The 12,500-nt window shown below is 40.1% G+C and overlaps 1 pseudogene; it reads right to left on the minus strand.

Moving 5' to 3' along the window:
* The window catches only part of LOC136849140 (protein turtle-like), a 553,559-nt pseudogene that overhangs the window by 159,524 nt on the left and 381,535 nt on the right, over positions 1-12,500 (minus strand).

Genomic DNA, 12,500 nt, shown 5'->3' on the forward strand with positions numbered 1-12,500 from the left:
AACACTGGGACCTAGGAGATCATTCAGCTCTGAAATTGAAACTGAGAGTACATTCAGCTCTGAAATGGAAACTGAGAGTACATTCAGCTCTGAAATTGAAACTGAGAGCACATTCAGCTCTGAAATTGAAACTGAGAGCACATTCAGTTCTGAAATTGAAACTGAGAGCACATTCAGCTCTGAAATTGAAACTGAGAGCACATTCAGCTCTGAAACTGAGAGCACATTCAGCCTGAAATTGAAACTGAGAGCACATTCAGCTCTGAAATTGAAACTGAGAGCACATTCAGCTCTGAAATTGAAACTGAGAGTAAACAGGTTTGAAAGGCGTAACAGGAGGGAAACCTCGCAATTTACTAGAAAACAACTGTTAGGAGAGAGAGAGAAGAAAGAGAATTTGAATGGGGGTACAGTAATAAAAGTAATGAAAAGGGTTGCAGCTACATGACGCTGCAAGGAGCCTTCAGTGATGCCTACAGTGCACCGTGCGAGGTGCACTGACGGCACTATCCCCCATACAGGTCTCACGTATTGCTCACCTCATTCACTGTCAGTCTTCAGGTCCAGATGAACAAGCACGAGATTGGCAAATCGATAAAGTCTTGGCGTTCTCAAATCTGGCTTCGTGTCTCAACAGAGGAGCTGATCGTGTATTTTCAAAGCTAGTGACCTAGTCACTGGTCAAGTCTAAAAGTATTGATGAGGGAACATCGACATCAAAGGTCAAGCCTCATCTAAAAGGTTGCAAAAAAAAACTGCCCTCTGTTGTCCGTTACTTTAAAAAAATGAGAGGGGGTACAAACGCCTAAACTAAAGTGGCAGAGTTTTAAACCTTATGTAAATGGATAAACGTTGCTTATCTCTCTCTCTCTCTCTCTCTCTCTCTCTCTCTCTCTCTCTCTGTAGTTCAGTGAAGTTCAGTGAAGGTTAGGCACTACCAGCTAAGGGGATTGGCAGTGGGACTCTTAGGGGCCTGCAGTTACAATGGGATACAGCGAGATACAGCTTCCCCTCCCCTCTCTTCACAGCAGGTTTAGATGCTGTCATTGCTATAGCTGTAACCCTGGCTGGCTGTGCTGATGGTGCATATATATATATGTATGTATGTATGTATGTATATATATATATATATATATATATATATATATATATATATATATATATATGTATATGTATATATATATATATATATATATATATATATATATATATATATATATATATATATATATATATATATATATATAGAGCAATGACAGCATCTGAATCTGCTGTGAAGAGAAGGAAGGGGATGCTGTTTTGCTGTATCCCACTGTAACAGCAGGTTCCTAAGAGTGGCACTGCCAATCCCCTTTCCTGGTAGTGGGTACAGAGAGAGAGAGAGAGAGAGAGAGAGAGAGAGAGAGAGAGAGAGAGAGAAACATGTCCCACAATCTTTCCCAACTTCCATATCAAACGGCGCAATCATTATTCAAGATCATGGCGAGGGGGACATCGAGAACCTTAACAAAACCAAAGACTATTCCCAATTCCAATGAAGATTCCCGAGAAGAGGGGAACCTCGTTCTCAGGCCAAGAAAAGCCAGCACGGCGCATCATCAGAATCCAAAGCAGACGTGAATATTCGAAAAGAATGCACGCCAATGATTTCCATTCCAGTGCACTCAAGCACACAGAAAAAAGCATTATGCCTTGCATGAACGCCGCCCATTTGCTTGAAAAGAGCAAAGAGCAAGGTCCCTTTAATCATTCTTTTATTCAGCGCGCAAATACACAGCACAATGAAATCTAATCCCGGGCGTTTTGGGAAAATGGCTCACAGTGATTTTCGTGAGAGGAAAGGTTATGTTTGTCCGTCCAGGGCCCGCTTTGACATTTACGAGAAATTTTAGCATCGTAACTCCATAAAGGTCAGTTTACCAAGGCTTAGGTTAATCACTGCCAAATATAAACAGACCCTTGAGCATGTTTGGCTCGATCTAACGAAAAGAGATAAACGCATACAACATTCAGCCCATATATGTCACATACGGCGTTTCCCCTTTACTTTCAAAATACTCTCACGGCTGTTTCTTATCACACACTTGAACTATACACCTATTTCTTTATTCTAAAATGTGTGTTGCCTTCTTGATCGAACCCCAACCACACACTTCCCAAGGCACGCTCAGTAATGTCATACCCTAAGAGCTCTTTATTCCCTTCCCATTACGCACGTTTTCCCTCTCGCCAACAGGGTCATATACCTTACACGCCCTGGCCAGCCACCAGAACTATAACTATACCCATACCAGCATCTCATCTCCTTTAGAAACCCTTCAGCTGCAACTTCAGTTAACTTTTATTGTCACTTTACTTCAAGCAGACAATGAACAGATAGACCTCAGCCAGTTTCATCTAATCGTTGCAGTCATCGCCTTCCATCGACTCTGTATTAAAACAAACTAACAAATTGTTTCTCTGACTTTTCTCTATCAAAAGAACACATGCAAAATCCACATCTTCCCAACAATGAAGGCCATCTTGGAGCACATGTTTTCACAGATCAGATTCCCAGAACTTTCTCTACCTCGCTCTCGCTGTCGGCTAACATTTGCTAGTCAATGCCTCAACTCCGGCCTACTTGCTCACCATTCCACTAAGGTACCAGCGTCTCCTGAGGCCAAGAAATATGGCGTGGGGCTAGCAACCACATCAATAAAGACTGGTTGAAAAACCGGAAGGCTACACTCTTCCAGCACCACGACTACAAAGGATAAAAATGAGTGGGGGAAAATTGATATAAATTCACATATATAAAGTCAAGATGTACCCTTAATTCTAAACATGGAGAAGCGCGGCAGCAAAAGAATAAAAAATATGAAATTTTAATAGAGCGAAGAGAAGGAAGAGAAGGGAGAAAAAGAAAGGAGAGGTACAAGAGGAACAGGTAGGTGCGACACCACCAACAACATTTCTGTCGGTGCAAACATACCTGCCGCCACCCTTTCTAATCTAGGCACAATAACAACTAATATTTCCACCGCATTGTCACCCGTTACCTCTTGAGGGAATTCTATTTCGTGCTGTAAATTGGAAGTCTCTCTCTCTCTCTCTCTCTCTCTCTCTCTCTCTCTCTCTCTCTCTCTCTCTCTCTCTCTCTCTCTCTCTCTCGTATGAATTCATAAGACTTCTGAATACTGAAAATACTGCCAAATATTCGCATACTCTTCTTTCCTCTGAATATTTCAAAGTACGAGAACCGACACAGATCCTAAAGAACAACTGGGCTAATACAATAGGGATGTTTATTGCCAAGAAAGTTACGGGGAAGTTTAACATCAAGACTGAAACCACCTCCTGGCGGTACAAAGCAAGGGAATTTCGCCAAAGACACAGACCTGATACTATAAGATTCGGGCTAAGCAAAAATACATGAAAAGTAAACAAGCAAAAGAGCTAAGTTAAGGCAAGGCCAAGTTAGTCACCTAAACTTATTAATATGCAGAACATAAGCACTTTACTTGCTTGAATATCTCTCGGCAGGTTCTTGATACAGACTCGTGTAAATGTAACTTTCCAAAGCACTTATATTTTCATCGTAGTATTGCTATTATGATAAAATTGACTGCTTACATCAGAAACAATTCAAAATGACAGGTGTATAATTTGTTTGGTTATTTCTTTCTTGGTTTAATAAAAGATCCCTCTTTCTGTATTTCCCTTCAAGGAGAGCAGTTAATCAGCTCAGTGGTCTGGTAAAACTAAGGCACACTTTTTTTCTGTTATTTCTTTCTAATAAACACCATAAAACTCTTTGGAAGCTTCTTGAATTTCAAGCCAATGGTCCCGTTTGTGGGCCTGTTCCATATGAGAAGGGTTCATCTTTTGAATAATTTAATAATAATAATAATAATAATAATAATAATAATAATAATAATAATAATAATAATAATAATAATAATTGTCACGTTTTCTCACCTTTCTCTCTCCTAATCCCTTCCACTTCAACATGGCAACAAGGATTGGTGACAAGTGACCACTTCCAGCAAACCCTCAGCGCCCCCACCCCCCGCCAAAAAAATTAACTTATCAGGTCCTTCCTTATACTAAGGATCCCCAAATTAAAACTTATTAGGCCCTGGACCCCCTTATAATCTGGACCCCAAATACCTTTCCTTATAGTCTGACCCCCAAAGATACTTTCTCTTATAGTCTGGACCCCAAAGATACTTTCCTTATAGTCTGGACCCCAAAGATACTTTCCTTATAGTCTGGACCCCAAAGATACTTATAGTTCCCCAAAGATATATTCTGGACCCCCTTATATTCTGGACCCCAAAGATACTTTCTCTATAGTCTGGACCCCAAAGATACTTTCTTATATTCTGGACCCCAAAGATACTTTCTTATAGTCTGGACCCCAAAGATACTTTCCTTATAGTCTGGACCCCCAAAGATACTTTCCTTATAGTCTGGACCCCCAAAGATACTTTCTTATATTCTGGACCCCAAAGATACTTTCCTTATAGTCTGGACCCCAAAGATACTTTCCTTATAGTCTGGGCCCCAAAGATACTTTCCTTATAGTCTGGACCCCTAAAGATACTTTCCTTACAGTCTGGACCCCCAAAGATACTTTCCTTATATTCTGGACCCCAAAGATACTTTTCCTAAAATTCTGGACCTCCAGAAGAAAACCTATTAGGTCCTTTCCTTTTCTTTTGGACCCACAAAGATCCTGTCCTTATATTTTGGACACCTAAAGATACTTTCCTTATATTCTGGACCCCAAAGATACTTTCCTTATATTCTGACCCCCAAAGATACTTTCCTAAAATTCTGGACCTCCAGAAGAAAACCTATTGGGTCCTTCCTTTTCTTTTGGACCCACAAAGATCCTGTCCTTATATTTTGGACACCTACAGATACTTTCCTTATATTCTGGACCCCAAAGATCCTTTCCTTATATTCTGGACCCCCCAGAATAAAACCTATTGGGTCCTTCCTTATATTCTGGACCCCAAAGATCCTGTCCTTATATTCTGGATCCCCAGAATAAAACTTATTAGAGCCTTCCTTATATTCTGGACCCACGAAGATCCTTTCCTTATATTTCGGACCCCCAAAGATACTCTCCTTATATTCTGGACCCCCAAAGATCCTTTCCTTATATTCTGGACCCCCAAAGATCCTTTCCTTATATTCTGGACCCCCAAAGATCCTTTCCTTATATTCTGGACCTCCAGAATAAAACTTATTAGGGCCTTCCTTATATTCTGGACCCCCAAAGATCCTTCCTTACATTCTGGACCCCAGAATAAAACTTATTAGGTCCTTCCTTTCATTCTGGACCCCCAGAGATCACTTCCTTACATTCTGGACCCCCAGAATAAAACCTATTGGGTCCTTCCTTATATTCTGACCCCAAAGATCCTGTCCTTACATTCTGGACCCCAGAATAAAACCTACTGGGCCTTTCCTTACCTTTTGGACCTATCAGTGCTGCAGGATATAAATCTAGGTCAAATTTCCTACCAGAAACAAAACTTTTGACCGCGCAGTCAACTCACCTGAGGAGAGGAGGCCTAGGAGGACTAGCAGCGTGATAATGCCCATGCTGGGAGGAGGAGGAGGAGGAGGAGGTGGAGGAGGAGGTGGTGGTGGAGGTGGGAGTGTAGGCCCATGACCCTCACGCCTGGCCATCCTGACCGCCAATGTTCACCCATAGTACAGCTGTACCTCACCCCGCACCTGTCGACAGAGAGAGAAATTATGAAAATATGAAAATACATAATGTTAAAGGTTGAAATGTGAAGATACATAATACTACTGCAGGTTATATTTAAGGATATGCAACGAATAAGTACGAACTGCAAAGCTGGCTTTCAGGCTAACTGGGACTGAAAAGAAATTTGATAAACAAACTTAAAATTAAAACCAATGAAATGCTGAAATACGCGTCAAGTGCTTCAACTGAGGTATCACAATGTTTGAAGGAAAAACACAGACAAAATTACACCCAAATGTTCTTGCAGGATACTTGACACTATGGGTAACAAAGGAGAACCTAATAAATGCTTTTAAAGGTGGCTAAACTGCAATGGCGCGCATCATCTTAAGAGACCAAAGTGTACACATATAATCAGTGCCCAGGCCATGACCTGGGGAACCAGGCAGCGGCTGCTAAGAACTTCAGTTAAGACTATGGTTATTGGTATAAGTACTATCAATTTTCATTCTTCCATCGTCAGTTTTCAGTATGTTATCTGATAAAGGAAGGAACCCCTGACTGCCCTTATTACCTGACCCAAACATGAGTGACCTTGACTTATTTTGAGGTGTATAAAATACAACTTGCGCATCATGTATCTGCTTATTAACCGTCTCAGCTTTCTCCTGCTACCGTCTTTTTTTTTGGACGGTATAGGTACATGAGCGTTCACTGCACCGTCAAAATGTACACCATCAAAACGGGAGGTACTCGACGAGATAATCGTGTCCCTACTGGGAGGAAACCATTCACAATTCATAGTATAAGATATTCATAATCTAAGATAAGCCTTCAGTATTGCCGTCCAGAGGTCAAGTCTTTAAATAAAGCTGATATTTAGTAAATAAGAAACAGGGCAGAGATTGTATGAAGGGCACTGTCAGTCAAGATCAAGACACTAGCGGATCCAGGGGGTGAGGGGCACCTGGGCACGTGTCCCCCCCCCCCCGCATGAAAAATAAAGACAAAATAATAATATTGAAGACTTAGGTAATAATAACATAAATACGAAATATAAAAATGGAAAAAAAATTTAAAATCTATTATAGAAATAAAATTGAGAAAAAACAATTATATATATACATATATATACACATATATATATCATATACAGTATACATATATATGTATACCTGTAATATGAAAATTGGTGGCCAGCCCCATAAAATTTTTTTCTGATCCGCTAGCGGACCAAGATGATGACAACATGAAATAACTGAGGACCACAGGAGCTAATGAAGGACAGAAAGGGCAACATAAAACGCAGATGTCAGAGAAGGAAAGAAGCGACTGATTAAGACAGCCAGGATTTAGAATTTAGGCCAAAGGCCAAGCGCTGGGATTTGCGAGGTCGTTCAGGGCTGAAAGGAAATTGAGAGTCAAAGGGTTTGAAAGGTGTCACGGAGGAAAGCTTTTGCAGTTGCACTACACGAAACACTGTCAAGAGAGGGTTCAGGAAAGTCAGATGAAAGAAAGACTATGAGCGGAGGTACAGTAAAGGAATGAAAGTGGTTGCAGCTAGGAGGCTCAGGATGGGACGCTGCAAAGAACCTCAAATCAGGAAAGTAAGACGAAAGAAAGAAAGAATATGAACGGAGGTACAGTAAAAGGAATGAAAGTGGATGCAGCTATGGAGCTAAGGAAGGGACGCTGCAAAGAACCTCAAGTAACGCCTACAGTGCACCGCACGAGGTGTACAGACGGCGCTACCCTTCCTACGGGGACGACTGATTAAGACCTTCTTGGGAGACCAAGAAACGAATAAGGTTCTACTCGGCGTCATTTTTTTTTATTCAAGTTCAGAATAACCTCAAGTACTCCCTGATGCCTCCTCCTCCTCCTCCTCTTCAGACCATCTTTCACCGGAAATGATTACCAAAGGCATTTGTTGATCCTCTCGACGCCCTTCAGTAAAAGTGAAGGCTGATAGAGCCCGGGGAACTCGCGTCTCGGAAAGGAACACCTCATTAAGCGGTCAAAGATCTTATTTGCCTTTTAAGATTAAAAAACTGCCGTTATTTATTTTATTTCTAATTTGGGGTTCCTGTCAAGAGAATGATTGGGGTTTATTATGTGTGTGTAAGTAATTTCACACTTACAAGTATTCATACATACATTATATACACAAATATATACATACATATTACATACACACATATATATACATTTACATACATACACACATATATATAATGCATAATTATTACTGTTACATATACACACAAATATATGCATACACATTACATATATACACATATACACATAATATATATAACGCATAATCATTACTGTACTATACTTGAAAAGTACTTTTGCCCAAGTACTAACACAAGCACAAGTACACTGACTTTCAAATTCGAAGTACAAGTACAGTTACTGAAAATTTTGTACTCAAGTCCAAATACAAGCACTTGTACCCAGGCTATATATATATATATATATATATATATATATATATATATATATATATATATATATATATATATATATATTATATACTTTTATTCCTCCTTTTTCTCCAGGTTTATTCCTCTCATTTCATCTTTCGTTATCTACATTCCCGTGCGTGTTATTTCCATTCTCATTATTTTATTTTTCACCTGAGCCTGGTCTCGGAGAGAGAAGAGGAGGAGGAGGAGGAGGAGGAGGAGGAGGAGGAGGAGAGAGAGAGAGGGGGGGATTATGACGCTGGGGCCGTAAGCTCGTATCTTATGACTCCGCGATCAAGTCTCCCGCCGCCTTCGCCGAATGATTTATGCTTCCACTTTCCGTCCGTCCGTCCGTCCTCTCTCTCTCTCTCTCTCTCTCTCCTCCTACAGGACAAGAAGGAGAGGAAAAGAATAGGACGTCACCACGACACGTGGGTGGGGAGGGGAGAGGGGAGGGGAGAGGGGTGGGGGAGAGGGGTGGGGGATACGGCCGGCGTTAAATGGGATGATGACTGTTGGGAAATCGTCATTATTATTTTTTTCATCTCTTTTTTATCTTATTTTATCTTTATCTTTATCTTTATCTCTCGCGAAGGCTTTTGCCTCGGTTGCTTCTTCCCGAATGCGTGTCCGTGTGTCTGTCCGTCACGTATTATTATTATATTTAAATATTCATTTCAGCATGTATCTAGATCTATAAAATGGGGATATGGAATAGACTGGAGAATTTAAGCCGAATGCCAAGCTGGGTCCCATGAGGCTATCCAGCGCTGAAACGGAAACTGAGAGTAGAAAGGTCTGAAAGGTTCAACAGGAAGTAAACCTGAAAGCAGTTGCACTATGCAACAAATGTCAGAGGGGGTGGAAAATCAGTTGGACGAAAGAGAATATGAACGGAGGTGCAGTAAAGGGAATGAAAGGAGTTGCAGCTAGGGAATTAGGCATGTATATTTTAGAGTACAGTAGATATACGGTAGATGCGCTCCCTCTTAGGAGTCAAATTCCACGGAATTAAATCTCAGTCTTTATCTTGTGCGTAGATCTGTCAGTGTTGCTTACGTGTCAGGATAACTGTTGGAAAAACGTGTCATTGCACTAATAAAAAAATGAAATAAAATTTAAAAAATAAAAAAAAAAACTTAAAAAATGCGCCGAGGTTTCTTCAGCGCAATAGAGTTTCCTGTACAGCCGCTACAGCGTATAATCAAGGCAACCGAAAACATATCTATCTTTCGGTGGTCTCCGTAAAATGCTACATGAGCCGCGGCCAGTGAAGCTTTAACCACGGTCGGGTGGTGGCCTAGCCTATAACGTTGAAAGAAGCACGATTATGGCTAACTTTAACCTTAACTAAAATCAAAACTACTGGGGCTAGAGGGCTGCAATTTGGTATGTTTGATGACTGGAGGGTGGATGATCAACATATCAATTTGCAGCCCTCTAGCCTCAGTGGTTTTCAAGATCTGAGGGCTGACAGGCAAAGCCGGCACAATAGTTTTCTTCTCAGAAAACTAAAAATAATGAAGCAACTCGGTAAAGAACCAAGTTAAAATGAAATCCTTCCATTGTTAACCTGTGATTGCAAATGGCTGAGGACTGTTCATGCTGCTCAATGTTTTCGTTTTGCGTTCCTTCTCTTGGCACCCGGCTTTATACGACAGTCCTACTTCTCACTAAAAGCTTTTTAACTCCAGGCGGTCGAGAATGTTCAAGTGTTCATTTGATAAAACGTTTCAATTAATAATTCTAGATTCTAAAGCTTGGAAAAATGCCAAACTTGATCTCACTTCAAACTTTAAGTCGCTGCGATTCTCAAAATTGTAGTCATTCAGTTATCTATTCTGACCTAAAATGGAAAACTGCAGTATCTGCAAATTTTTCGAAATTGAGATATGCCAACTACTGGGCTCCTGAAGCACTTAATACACAAGTTTCTGCGGTTTCAGAATGATTCTTCAATGCTTTATTTAGGGGATCCCATTTGCAGTATCTGCAAAATCAGTAGTAAGGCAAGGGAAAGCTGCAGTATCTACCATTTGTCACAGTTTTGTCTTTTTGCAGATACTGCGGTCGTCCATTTTAGGGCAGTATTATTTTGCAGTATCGGGAGAAATACAAAACTGAGAAAAATGGCAGATACTGCAGTTTTCCCTTGCCTTACTATTGATTTTGCAGATACTGCAAATGGGATCCCCTAAATAAAGCATTGAAGAATCATTATGAAACTGCAGTAACTTGCGTATTAAGTGTTTCACGTGCCCAATAGTTGGCACATCTCAATTTCATTTTCTATCGGGCATCCTGTTTTTAAAGAGAAGTGACCTGAGTATATTCTGTTTCTCATGCGAATATACTTCGTTTTTCTCGTTACAATTCTCACAACTGTAGCCATTCAGTTATCCGTTATTCTGACTCCCAGCGAGACAGTGGACACCTGCCTTTCACTTTCTATCGGGTGTCTTGTTTTTAAGAATCTTTCGTACTGGTGCTACTTAATCTTTTTGAATTCAACTTGGCAAAAGGTTCCATCCCTCCAATAAAGAAGAAAAATCACCTGAATGTATTAAGTTTCTTGGCAGACTACATTTAGTTTCTGACGCGAATATATTTAGTTTCTGACGTGAAATCCCTTACTACAAATACTTCTGTTCCTCCTACTCAATTCTGTAAACGCGATTACGCCACCGTGAGCTTTTCAGCTTCCGGATGGGGACGTGAAGGAGATGATTTGTGGAGAGTAGAGGAATTTGCATATGAATGGGAAAGGCCAAGAGGGCTCTGTCGCCTACTGAACAAGTGGAGGCTCTCAGGGGTCACCACTGGAACATCTGAGGAGGGCGACTACTATGCATCTGAGAGGAGGTATTTGTGTATATACAGTAGTTATTATTATTATTATTATTATTATTATTATTATTATTATGAAAAATCTTATAATGACATGAGTCACTCAAATGGAGAAGAAATCTACAATGATATTGCAATATATATATATATATATATATATATATATATATATATATATATATATATATATATATATATATATATATATATATATATATATATATATTATATATATATATATATATATATATATATATATATAAATATATATTATATATATAATGAAATCATTGTGAATTCTTCACCATTATTATTATTATTATTATTATTATTATTATTATTGAGGATAAAATTTTCCACAATAAGTATTTGACAAGAGAGTAAAGAAATAAATGCGTTATAATAAATCTAAAAATAATAATTAAATCGGAAATAAAACTTACATGAAATGCTACCAAAAATAAGAAAAAAAACAAGGCATGAGGAACTTTATTCTCGCTATATTTTTTGGCGTAATTCAGCCGTAAGAGAATCCTGCTGCAATCTCTTGGGCTGATAATGTAAATGACCAAGCGTCTTGCAGAACATTTTCGAAGACTAAAAGGGGGCAATGAAGTAACAGTAATGTTTTCGAAGACTATAAGGCAGCAATGAAGTAAGACAGGAACTTCTTCAGAAAATCTTGACACAAGCACAGTAACAGCTCAGCGCTGTCTTGGCAGGGATCTTGCAGTGTACTCGTTTTTAATTCTCGTTTATTCTTCACACAAATGATCTCTGTCCCGCCGCGGTCACCTTTCGGGTTAGAATGGAGAAAAGAAGTTGGCTGTATTTTCCGAACTATTGACGCGCTTCTACGCAATACACACAGCCTCCCTTTTCACAGGGACCCAGTCTTATGCTTCTTTTCTTCTTCTTCTTCTTCCTTTCTTTGATTCCTATTTCGAGCTCGAATGCATGGAAATGGAGACAGAGAGCCTATCTCCCTCCGTATGACTTGGCAAACACTGTCACTGAAAGACTCCATTCTGAATGGCCACCTCGCGCAGATTGGAATATTCATCTGGGGTGGAGTTCTGGTGGAGTTCCACCTCCCCCTAAACCCCGCCCCCCCCTCACCAACCATCCATTTGCCATGTACACTCGTCTTGCCTTCTCCTACAACACCAACAACAAAAAAACTACTTTACTACTTTCAGACTCAAAACTCTTTCTCTCTCTCTCTCTCTCTCTCTCTCTCTCTCTCTCTCTCAGCAGACTCAGACGCCGCCTGGAGGTTCTCCTCGATCAAAGACTCATTTACCGAACTTTCACATCAGACTCCTTCCGGGAAACGTCGACAGGTTCTCCTCCAAATACGGGGGCTGAAGATGGGGGCGTTTTCTCTACGTCCCATGATGCGAATACTAATACCCCAAGGTTTCTTCTACCTGGACTCTTTTCACACGATCTTGTGCAAGAGCGTTTCCATG

This window comes from Macrobrachium rosenbergii, chromosome 1 (assembly GCF_040412425.1).
Source record: "Macrobrachium rosenbergii isolate ZJJX-2024 chromosome 1, ASM4041242v1, whole genome shotgun sequence".
Lineage (NCBI taxonomy): Eukaryota > Metazoa > Arthropoda > Malacostraca > Decapoda > Palaemonidae > Macrobrachium > Macrobrachium rosenbergii.